General features: G+C 36.0%; 1 protein-coding gene across 1 annotated transcript in view; it reads right to left on the bottom strand.

The window, feature by feature from the left end:
* LOC140169738 (uncharacterized) overlaps positions 1–12839 on the bottom strand; it is a 61201-nt gene extending 48362 nt beyond the window's left edge. Inside the window, exon 1 of the mRNA XM_072193032.1 lies at positions 12689–12839. The gene's annotated coding sequence lies outside the window, so the exon portion shown is untranslated. The remainder of the gene's footprint in view (positions 1–12688) is intronic.
* Positions 12840–13306: the final 467 nt, after the last annotated feature.

The following is a 13306-nucleotide window of genomic DNA, read 5'->3' on the forward strand; positions in this document are numbered from 1 at the left end:
AAAAAGCGTAGGCGCCACAGACGAGGTAAAAAAGGGCATAGAAAGGTAAGCAAAGAAAATAAAAATGTTCGCGTCAACATAGCGTTTAACAATGTGAATCGTGTAAATTCTAGTATGTACGAGATCCCTAAACTCCTTAAAGATAATCACATTGATATATTTGGTATATGTGAAACTTTCTTAAAGAATGATGATAAGATATATGTTGATGGTTATAAATGGGTTGGAAAAAACCGTTGTAATATGGGCGGCGGTGGCATTAGTTTGCTGATTTCTGACAATTTTGATATAGTTGATGATAGCTTATATAATTCTGGTGAAGATGAGTATGAACGTATATGGGTTAAAGTAAAAGTAGGCGATAACTCTTTCATTTATGCATGTTGTGCTTACTTTCCAGTAGATGGGACCAACCCTACTCTTACTGATGAATTGTATAATCAACTTCTTTCGGAGGTCATCAAAATTCAGGAAATAAACGACACTGTTGATCCTCACATTGTTATGATGGGAGACTTTAACGGTAGAATTGGGGATAAAATCTAATTCGGTGACCCAGTAGTCAATCGAAGTGGGGAAAAGTTACTTGATTTCTGTGACGATTTGGGACTAACAATTGTAAATTGTACTCGCAAGTGTACAGGGAAAATTACTTGGTTCCGTCATCCTTTTCTTCAACAATTGATTACTTTTTAGTATCAGATGGTTTTTTTCCGATGTGTAAACAATATGATTGTCGATGAGGAGCGTGAATTCAATATTGGAAGTGATCATAATATGCTTTTCCTAAATATGAATATTAACGATATTCCTACAGAAAAATATGCTTGTAACAAAAGAATTATATGGGACATTAATTAAGGTCAGGACTTTACCGATTATGAAAACGAGATTAAATCACAATTTTGTAATTGGAATGCTAATTCTTTTGATGATCCAGATTCCCTGTGGAGTGACTGGAAAAATAAGCTAATTTTCGCAGCAAACAAAACAATAGGTGTGAAAAACTCCAATTGTAAACCAAAACAATGGTGGGACAAAACAATAGATGATGCCATAAAAGACAGGAAGAAGTGTTGTCAGGCTCATCGCAGGTGGTCCACTTCAAGTTCGTCTTCAAGTGTGGGTCATAATAAGGAAATTGGAGATAAATTATGGAAAGAATATATTGAAAGAACAACTCGAGTGAAGAACCTTATTAAGAATCGTATAATGCAAATGCGAATTGATAGAAGTGTAAAAATTGCTAAAGAAGGCGGTCCTTCAAATAGGGACTTTTGGAAAAACCTAAGAGGGCCTAAAAACCAGATAAGCACTGTATACTCTTTAAAATTGCCCAATTCCGATGATGTAACTAACGACCGTAAAGTCATGAATCAAACTGTCAAACAATATTACCATTCATTGGGCAAAATGAATAATCAGCTGTATCAAGAAGATTTTATTAATGATATGATATCTAATACTAAGTATCTAAGCAACCATACTTTTAACAATCTAGATGTATCTGAAGATAATATTATGCATAATAGTGTACTTACACTTGATGAGGTTATTGATTCCATTAAGGGCGTACTACACCCATATATTGGTTTGATTGGTCTAAAAAAATATTTTGTCATTTATAGCTAGGCGATATATGCACGGATCATGTGAAATAAAAAAAAAAAAAAAAAAAAAAAAAAAAAGGTGCTTTTAAACCATTGTATAGTAAGTCATTTTAGCCCTATATATTTTTTGTTTACTGTAACCTAGTTACTCAGATGCATGTTTCATAACAAATCATATTTTATTCTTTTCAACATGTTCAAGTAGGGTACATGAATAGAATACATTAAATCCTTTGTTATACTCTCTATAGAAAATCTAGTGGTACATGCAAAATATATAACACTGAATAAATTAAATAAACACTTACACAATAGATGCATATAGTCATTAGTCAAGTCAATACTATGTGTTGTTAGGAGAAGAAAAGGCTATTAGGTCACCGTATGTCAGGTTATAGGTCAATTGGTTCAGGTCAAATTTAAGCATCAATTTTGAATACACATGTGAGAGTCTGTGATATCAGAATGAGGAATAATTTTGATATTCTGTCTTAACTGGATATATATCGAGAAGTGCAAGGTGGATATACTAATATACCTTGGGATGTAAATGGTGAGTACAATTTAGAATGCCTAGTTCAGATGGATTTCACAAATAAATATAAAATAGTTACCAAAATCACAAAAGCTAAGCTTACGGAAAACTACCCAATATGGTGGTATAGGTGACAAGAAATACAATTTTTTCAACATTGCTGTAGTATGGTTGTGGTAACCTGTTACCTATAAGCTTAATTAAGTTTCAGTGAAATAATGTCGCAAGTTAAAAATACAAAATATAGCTCAACATTGAAAATAGAAGCATTTTAACAGGTTCGTTTTTTGATAGTTGTGGAGCACCAAGTTCATGAAGTCATAAAAGAAATCAGGGACCACTTATTCCCATTTTACATATCAACATTATTTCCCTAATGTGTTAGCAACACATATCCAAAATTTTAACGAAATCCGTTGATAGTAAGCTTTCCAAAATGAAGTGAATTTAAATCATCAGTGATGTACCACCTTTTGGCTTCTACTTTTAAAAGCATGTAAGCTACGTTGATACCGATGCCACCAATAAAACGAGAAGATTTGCCCCTTCATTTTGCATACCACTTTGTCCAATTTTTTTTGTAATTTCTTCACAAAATGCAAAAAATGCAAAAAAAATCAATGGGTGTAGTACCCCCTTAATCAAGCCAAGTATAACAAGTCTCCCGGTATCGATTCAATCACAAATGAGCTTATTAAAAATGGCGGGGATGCTCTTAACAGTTCCATGTTCTTTTTGTTCAAAAGATTGCTTGTTTTAGAGAAGATCCCCAAAGAATGGAATAAGGGAATAATTATCCCAATTTTCAAGAAGGGCGATAAGAAGGATCTCAATAACTATAGAGGTATCACCCTTACCTCATGTATCTCCAAAATTTTCAACCGTATTATATCAAATTCAATTTCGGAATTTCTGGAAGATAATGACGTGCTGTCGGAAATCCAGGGCGGATTTAGGAAAGATCATAGATGTGAAGATCACGTTTTTGTCGTTAAGAGTATAGCTGCTGCCAGGTTAGTTGAAAAGAAACCAACTTTCCTAGCTTTCCTGGATTTCCGAAAAGCTTTTGATACGGTTTGGAGGGATGGCCTCCTCTCTGTGGCCTGGAACGTAGGAATTCGAGGGAGTGCTTGGAAATTAATTGAAAGTCTTTATTGTAATGTAGAAGCTAAAGTAAAGTTTGGTGATATTGACACTGAATATTTCGAGGTAGAAGAAGGTCTTAAACAGGGATGTGTCTTATCCCCAATTTTATTTTGCATTTATATAAACCAGCTAGCTAAACTTTTCAAAGAAAGTGGTAACGGTATTCGCATTTGTGATGTTCAAATAGGTTGCTTATTCTGGGCTGATGACGTTGTTTTGATCGCAAATGATGAAGACGAACTTCAGAAAATGCTGAATATTGCATCTTCTTTCTCTCGCTTATGGAAATTAGATTTTAATTATGATAAGTCAAATGTTGTAGTAATTGGAAAACAAGTAAGTAATGACAAGACATGGAACCTATGTGATAGCACCATTTCCTCATGTGACAGTTATAAATATTTAGGAGTTCATATTTCTAAAAATCTTTCTGATCACACACATGTTAATGAAGTTGTAAAAAAGGGAAATAGACTTATTGGTTATATTAGATCTATTTTGGATGGACACGATGACTTTAATAGGGTGCAGTATGGGGATATTTTATGGCGTACACTTGCTCTACCATGTATTAATTACGCGTGCGCAGTGTGGACATGTGGAAGTCAAGCGGACATCAAAAGAATTGAAAACCTGCAGTTACAAATGGCCCGATATATTCTTAAGGCACCGCGTAATACCCCAGCGGCAGCCCTTTATGGTGATCTAGGATGGCAATCAATTGCCTCCATTCAAGATACTATTAGGATTAACTATTTTGCTCGTCTCAGATCAATGGATTTACATCGATGGCCAAAACTGCTTTTCAATACTTTATTCATTCTTGATTGCAATATTGACAAAATTGACATGTTTTTTCTGTGAAAACCTTTTCGTTCTTTTTAAACAATCTGTTTCTTTCAAAACATTTGCAAAACCTGCACGATATTGAAAATGAAAGCTTGCATGTAAGATGATGCTCGGTAATTGTAAATATTTTTTTTCGTTAATGTTGATATAAATGATGCATAAAAAAATTCTCACACACATTAAAGTTTTTGGAATATTTTGTAGAAATTGTAATGCAAAGCTTTAATCTATTAAAACTTCAAAAACTTCAACATTAATGTTGCATGATATCAAAAATCACACGTAAAGTGTAAGCACTTGATCATTCAAATGTTCAATGGCTCAAATGTTCTTTGGAAAGTTAAAATATAACATATTTGCACAACCGAAAGAATTAAAGTTGGATAGCTTCCAATTACAGACTTAAAGTTTTCTCGGACAAACTATTATTCATCTTCAGTGAAAGCATGAGTAACATAACACCGTCGATTTAACGAGATACACAAACTTTAGGAAGCGGTGAGTGAGTAGGAAAAAGAGCCTGTGATCAAGCTTGGAATGAACTGCCTTGATGCTTGCATTATGTAATCGTTAATTTCTTCGCAACTAGTCAATCGAATCAAACACAATTTTCGTACGTGATGATCAATAAAATAGGATATGCGCTACATTTTTTTTTTTTTGATTTTGATGTCTACTTCTCGACTTACGTTCCATTTTATTCACTCGGTTTTTTTATGGGACACCCTGTATGAACAGAAAAGTGGTGTCATGAAGAGCAACTTTTTTACTGCACAACCTTGTATTCGGCAAGCATGGAAAAACCCATTGTGCTCCCCATAGTTTTTATACTCTTTATGGCTAATCGATTGAAATTGTTGGAATTCCCATGCACATTGAAAATAATGAGTTTGGGTAATATATATTATTATTTTGGATGAAAAAACAAGGGCACTTCTTCTCAACTAGTCATAACAAGTTTTATATCTGCGGACACCTGAAAGCATGAATATTCCTGTTACGTCTGTAGGACAAAATAAAGAACGACAGGCTATTAAATTGTGACGTGTTATGTCAAAAGCAGACACTTTTTGGGCAGGATCGTAAATGGAGAAATAGCCAAAAATCTACCCGGGGTAATTTTTTCACAATTTGGGTTTTGTGATGTTATAAATGTTAAAAATATTGTCTGATAGATTCAGACCGGAATATAACTGGCATCTTGTATTTTTCGAGACATTTTTCAATGTAATTCCTACTCTCAACATAGTCAATAATATTTTTAAAGGCTGATATGTCAATTTCCAATTTTATAATACCATAACTTACGAACTCAATATCTTCGCTTCCGAATGTCCGATTTCATTGGGGAAAACGGCGTTGTAGAGCAAATATCTCTATATTTAAGATATGTAAAAACCTTAAAATTGATTGTCTGCTTTTGACATGACACGTCACAATTGGCTATGTACGTTAAAAAGACGAGCCCGCTGAATTATTCGGCAAGCTTCTTTCCCATTGAAAACACGACGTTTCAGCCAAGATTTGGAATTTTTAATGAAAGATAGCGGGTTTTTTTGTACTCAGAAGTAAGGTTTTTGTTTTCAAATAGGCTTTTAATTTTCATATCCCGAGCGTGGATTATAAGTTTTTTGCACACTAAACACACACTGACCAAAGAAAGAACAGCCAATGGGAAACAAGAGCTGAATTATTGATATATTTGCAAAATATTGCGCACAATTACCCACAAAATAGCAAAACGCATCTCATTTGGGAAAAGCCCCGGTAACTGACCCTCCCCCCTGTATTGCAATGCTGCCGTTACCACTGTACATTTCTCAAACAAAATAATGTCAAATGTTCTTTGAGAGGAGTTATTTGGGACAAGACACGATTTAATCGATGCATTTTTGAAAATGTGGCCTCTGTGCATGAGCTATTTGACATTAATTTACTCTTTAAGTTATAGAGTAACTCCTGAACTATGGCAACTTTTTTATTCTTAGGAATGAGGGAAACACTTTCAGGTGTATAACAACATGATAAAATAAATTTTACATTATGACCTTCGACCCCACTGGGAAGCATAGGAGACAATTCTAGTTTTATTAATTGAGGTGTAAAGGTGTATGGTTCCACTAATTTAGCAAGACAAAAAGCTAATTCAAATATCAATACATAGGGTCATGTACTCCTAAGTCACTTGTCTCATTTTACCTTAAGTCACAGGTCATGACTTGCAAAAAAAAAAATGTCATCAATGATCTACTCGCCTTTCTAATGAAACCACCTGGTTTTGCTTATCATAGTGAGTATAGATAGCGTCGACCCAGATGATACCGTTTTCCTCACCGTAGGCAACTGGAGCCACGTCAGTATGGACGAAATCGGGATTTGCAGTAAAGAGGTCTCTCAATTGTTTTTCTCTGTCTGAGACGAAAGGTAAGAGAAATTAAAGTGCATAATGATAACCTCAATGATCATCTAAATGTAAGACGTCATGATCATATAATAGGGAAGTACGATTGAGAAAACTATCCACGATTAGTGTAAGCTACGAGGGTCATTCAAAAGGTTCTACCCCCATTGTTATATCTCTGTTATCGTACTCGCCAGGAAATTGACACTACCCTCGAAAATACTCTTAAGTCTTTTTGCAAAATAAAAGTTATTTGATTAAAATGGGATTTTGGTTGTAAAGATGTGTTGGTTAAAGTGAATACAGATTTGTTACGTTGGAAACGGTCTGAAAAGAGTGTGTGAGTGACCGAGCCAGTGGGTGACCGACCGAGTGTTCGTTAGATAGTTAATTATGCTGATTTGTTATACTTAATTCTTTGGTTAGGGGTGGTGCAATAATTATGTGTACCCGCGGGGTCTTGAGTAATAGGGGGCAAAGATTTTTGGCAGGCCAAAAGGGGGGGCAAGCATTTTTTGGGCAGGTCGAAAGGGTGGGTCAAGCGATTTTTGGCAGGTTGAAAGGGGGAAAGCGATTTTTGGCACAGATTTGGGCACCGTTTCTATATGATAAGACAATTTAAGGTTTTAAATTCGGGTTCATCACAATCTTGCAGGGGGAATAGATTTTTGGCACGTCAAAAAGGAGGGTGTAGGTTTTTTGGCACGTCAAAGGGGGGGCAAATATGTTTGGCACGGTCAAAGGGGAAGCAATTTTGACAGACCATTTTGAGAATTCACCACCCCGGGGGTACACATTATATTGCACAGCCCTTTAGCGTTAGTCAGTTGGTCAGTTAGTTATATTTACCAGCTCGTCCAATGACAGGTTTCTGGTTATCAATGACAACCATGGAGTTTGCAGTAAATGTAGCCGCAATACCTGCGACATCTTTTGCCGTGAACATATCCGATCTCCTGACAAAGAAATTTTCAATCGCTCTTTTGAGTCCTAGAGATATAGGCTTCACAACACCAAGGAAGGACTGTCTTCCTTTGAGAGAAATGAATAAATAAAACAAGACAAATTTGTCTATATGTAGGAGATGTTAATAGTTTTGACTACTTTCCTACTATATGTATCCACATTCCTCCGTTCGATGGACTCTGTTAGACGAGGATATACCAAATATCAACAATATTTTGTTTTGAAGGATCTTAAATTATGGCAAAATAATACTTTTTTAGGGTTATCGGGACAAGTAAAGTTATTTACCTGGACAAGTAAACTGATTTACACCTTGTCGAATACATTTCTCCAGGCATCCCATCCGTTTCAATGAATCCTGATTAGCGAAGCATTTTTTACAAGTTTCCTCACATTGCTGCTCATCAGTCTCACTCCCAGAGTTGCGTTGTAATGAACTCTGCACTCTGCACACCATCGCAATGATCAACCAGATGAGGTGAATTTTCATTTTGTAATTTGTTACTTCAATAAGATAACTGTTTGAGAAAACAATTGTAAATTAATCCTTGTTGAATGCGTAGATTATTTTTTCAAAGGTAGGCCCCCATTGGGATATTCTAGTTGAACTCTATGCACCGGGTAAGGAAGACATAGGATGAGTAATCGGGACAAGTAAAGTTTAGGGTTATCGGGACAAGTAAAGTTATTTACCTGGACAAGTAAACTGATTTACACCTTGTCGAATACATTTCTCCAGGCATCCCATCCGTTTCAATGAATCCTGATTAGCGAAGCATTTTTTACAAGTTTCCTCACATTGCTGCTCATCAGTCTCACTCCCAGAGTTGCGTTGTAATGAACTCTGCACTCTGCACACCATCGCAATGATCAACCAGATGAGGTGAATTTTCATTTTGTAATTTGTTACTTCAATAAGATAACTGTTTGAGAAAACAATTGTAAATTAATCCTTGTTGAATGCGTAGATTATTTTTTTTCAAAGGTAGGCCCCCATTGGGATATTCTAGTTGAACTCTATGCACCGGGTAAGGAAGACATAGGATGAGTAAAATTTATAATGGGGCTACATGAATAGGGAATCTATTTTAAATTCTACACCCTGTACGTGTGTGAGATTACTGTCGTGTTTCCATCGGCGGTGATGGATTTCGGCTGAAATAGCCCATTTGAAGCAGAAAATTTACTGTAGAGGCCATATAATGGATGCAATTAGCCATTGCGGTTTATAATGTCAAACTTGCAATAATGATGCGGTTATATCAAGTTTTTAATTTACCAGTGCTTGCAGCTTGGATCCAAATGTGCACATGAACCAGGACAATAATAAGATTATTTTAAATTATCATCATCAACGATCATGGAATACACATGTACGTGATTGAATTGTGATTAATACTTCATGACATCAGAATAATGCACACGAGGCACTATGCTACATAGCAGTGCTAAGGTGGCGAAAAAAAACATGTTTTAAGGGCGGACGGACCTTTCAATTAGGGTAGGTCGATCAGGCTTTTTTTCTGAAGGCTAAGTTTACCCAAATATTTCACCAAAATCAGAATAATCTGAAAAAAAAATCTGAAAAATCTCCAAAACGCAAATTCGGGGCCGGTCGGACCCAGAGATTAGGGTGTTTTTCGTCACCTAAGCGATAATGCAGTAGCTGTGATAAACTAGTGTCTCACGATTAAGTCTAATTATCATGATCACCAATTTCTATAACGTTAAAATACAAATGTTCTCTTATTCGAAAAATTAATGTTTTCAAAGTGAATTTATTTTTCACACAATGAAATAATTTCTCCAATGCAAAATAAGTTATCCAATGCGAAATTATTTATTTTATGTGCATTTAGTATGCAACGAGAAAATGAATGAATGATTATTGTGGCATCTGCTTAGGAAGCTTAAATTCGAGGGATGTGTTGTACCTAATATTTCCACAAGTCCTGTAAGTTGAAGCTGAAAATCTTAACTGATTTGTTTAGATTATATATATTTATGACTTACGAATATCATGAATACCATTTGCACCCTGCAAAAACTCCGGTGTCAAAAGTAACACCTTGCAAGGGTGTTAATTTTAACACCAAGAAAGTGCTCTAGGAAGACCACACCCATGGATATTGATTTACAGTGTCTTCGACACTGCGGGGGTTTAATTTGTTTTTGCTGGTGTTAATTTAAGATTATAAGGTTTACAATGCTGGGTGTTAACTGCTAATTTGAAACTGGTTTGCACTTCCGTACGGTGTCCCATTTGAACACCACTTAACACCGATGTATACTTCACTTCGCGACCGCGAAGAAATTTGAGCTGAAATTTTACGACTTCCGCGAAGGAATTTCCCTCGCGGAGCAGGGTTCTTCGCTTCGCGGAGAGTTGGAATGAGTTCATTTTGGGGGCGGGTAACAATTCTTCGCGATACTCTGCGATATTTTGATGAAGTATACATGAATGCCTTCGCGCGAAACTGCGAATTAATATTTTCATCACAGCTTCCCCCGAAGTGGCGAAGTGGAGTATACATCGAACTTTACCCTGCGAATAGGGTAGTATTAACGGTTTAATGTAAAACATTTTGACATTGTATGTCACTTATCCGTATGTCCTCAAAAAAGTATAGTACTGGCTTGATACCTAGGGGTGAGTTCACATGAGTATACTTAAAAAAGGACAATGATGAATTCTCGGAGCTCCCCATTGATGCGCTTCAACACAGCCAAAAACCTGAAAACAGAATAATAAAAATGGTTTTGTATTCGCGATTGAAATACTTGTATTATAATATGATATATGGTGTAGATCATTCATTCAGTAGTAATGAAATTTTTTAAATATAAAATAGAAAAAATAATGGAAAACAATGATTGTGTCCAGAAACACCGGACTTCTGCAGGGATATGATTGGTGTTGACGTATTGGGAACTAGAAAGGATTATATTTGTACAGTAAAAATAGCTATACCCTAATTTGAAGAACCTCTTCAACTGGTTGCCCATGAGAATACCAAATGAGTCACATTAGTGTACTCAGTTATTACTGGTCCTGCAGTCCATAACGAATTAACCAATGGAGCTCATGTACCCATGTGGGGTATAATCAGTGGACTTTGGTTATATATACACGCGCTTTTATAAATGCGCACGTGACCAGATGGTCAGCGCCATATTTGCATTAAATCACTGTCAATCACTGAAATGGCGACCATTGAGGGAGTGGCTACAGTTGTGACATTGTTTCGTGGCTAGCACTGGCAAGGAACATTGGCTGGAGGTTCGATGCTAATTTGCAAGGATAAATCATGGCTATCGAAGGATAAACAATAAATTACGTAACGCATTGTTCCTGTGATGCCGATTTGATTTACCCCCGGGCTCCTGATTATTGCACAGCGCAACCGCCCGCCCATGTACAAACATAACTTATTTTTATTTATTTATTTATTTATTTATTTATTTATTTATTTTTACTTATGTACTTACTTATAATTTTATAAATATTATTTGTTCCCCCTTTCGGCTAGGCAAAACCCCGGGGGCAAAACCCACCCTCCCCCATAAATTAATTGTTTTTGCTTAGTCCCCTTCCGTGTAAAGTAAAACTTTATAAGCCGTTTGAACCAAACTAAACAAAATTGACGTATACAATTACAATATAATATATTATAATTATATTATAATACCACCGTTTTTACCACAAAATAATGTGTATGACGATCTAACGTCCCATACTGGCCGAATAAACCATGCATCACATACGTGAATTGTACGTCAAAATGTCATATAACGTATGAGCGTGATGTATAGTATACATCTTCCTCAACATCTTCCAGCGGGGATGATTAGATCATGTACAGTCATCTACGTGTTTATATTCTAAGTTGTACGTCAAAGGGTGTACATATTACCGATTTAGCATGCGGCGACACAAAAAGGTGCTTAAAAACACATTTTGAATTTGTTTTTGTCCATTTTGATACTTAATTGAATATGAGCGAGCGAATGAGTAAGTTAGGGTTGAGGAGGTCGGGCGGGACATCTAGCCTATTAGTTAGAGAGGGTCATTATTCCTAAAGTTATAGTTTCGTCAATTTATGTTAAAATTAGAGTTAAAATTAGACTCCCAAATAAATAAATTCATGACCCATTCCTTCCGAAGAAAATGACAGCCCCTCTGTTAATTACGTGCAAAAATTATCAAATAAAATCATCGGCAGCTGCGCAGTTCTGACCTTAATGCCCGTAAGAATCCTATTTCGTCATCAATATGACCAATTGCCACGCCCATTTAGCGCGGAAATATTGAAATTTAAGTTTTTAAATCAGCTATATATAGGTTTTCCGTCGTTTTTTTTTTCCGTAATGGAAAACCCAAATAAAGAATTTACGTTTCGGGTCAAATTATTTTGCCCTTTGCAATAAATGCCACTATTTTGTGTACATCCGGGTACCTTACATCGTTGAACACGGTATGGCGACTTGTAGATGTCACGTGCGCATTTATAAAAGCGCATTTATATATTATACCCGAAGTCCACTGATAATGCTAAAGTGTATCATCTCATAAATCGGAAGTGTGCCATGTACCATCTCATTACTCTTTAGCTGTGTTATTTACTGAGAAATGCCCGGCGTTTCTTTTAACATTTAGCGCCACGGGGTTCAGCTTAAATTATGCATTTTGTATCACCGGAAGCAGTTATGAATTAGACAACATTTCCAAGGACGAAAATTGCAAAGGTGTTACAAGTCAGAGGCACCATTTGCAATTGTAATGCTAAATTAGGTCGAAAAGGGGAAATAAATATCCAATATTGTGTCCCAAAGTGAGCAATAGGATCTTTCACTGATCAGTATATCTCTGGCCTGATGGGAAATCATTACTGGTGGAATAGTATAGCTCGACGACTTACGCGCATGCATTTTGCCACTACGACATGTGCAGCGACGCAATGTTTACTGCTGCGACATGCATCGAGGAGAAGAACAACAAAGCCCCCAAAGCTATTCACTATATAGATCGGAAAATTGCAGCCAAGAACCAGAGTCGTTGCGGAAAACCGAGAACGCAAGATCTGTCACAACGGGAAAACACACGGTTAAACGGCGGGCTATATGATACTAGGTTTTATGAAGATTGTGGTAACATCTCTTAAGACGACGGTTAATACAAACCTAAATGTGGCAAGAAGCTCGTTTTGGTTATCGTAGTCCATTATAAGACCGTTGACCCAGATGATTCCAAATTCTTCACCAAACTCGACAGGATCAAAATATTTACGATCAACTTGTGGATTTGCATCGAAGAAGTCTCTTATTTTCTGGGCTCTGTCTACGATAATGGAAAGAAAATATGATAGAGTGATAGATGATATCTACAGAATGTTTTTGCATATGTGTCCCGTTCTGACAAAACCAGGAACAAGTCGCATTTTTGACATTTCATGATATGTAAGCACTATGATACCAAATTTATATAAATAGCATCAATACTTTTCAAGATATGGATACTTTTGTAAATGACACCTTGATATTTTTGCCATATTGCGATTCTGAGTAATGAGCCAGTTAATGTCATGCCTTACACGTGATTGAATAGGGATTATCATAGTTCAACTGTTAATTATTGATTAAATAAATTTCTTTTTAATACGTACTTTCCAGGATTTGAAAGTCCACTTAGTCCCACAGTCAAATACCACGCAATTAAGAATTAAAAATTTGATTTTTTTTATGGGAATGTTATCTTTAAAGGCCTTCAACTCAAAAACATGTCTGGCGATTTGTTGAGCT

The sequence above is a fragment of the Amphiura filiformis genome, chromosome 14, assembly GCF_039555335.1.
Source record: "Amphiura filiformis chromosome 14, Afil_fr2py, whole genome shotgun sequence".
NCBI lineage: Eukaryota > Metazoa > Echinodermata > Ophiuroidea > Amphilepidida > Amphiuridae > Amphiura > Amphiura filiformis.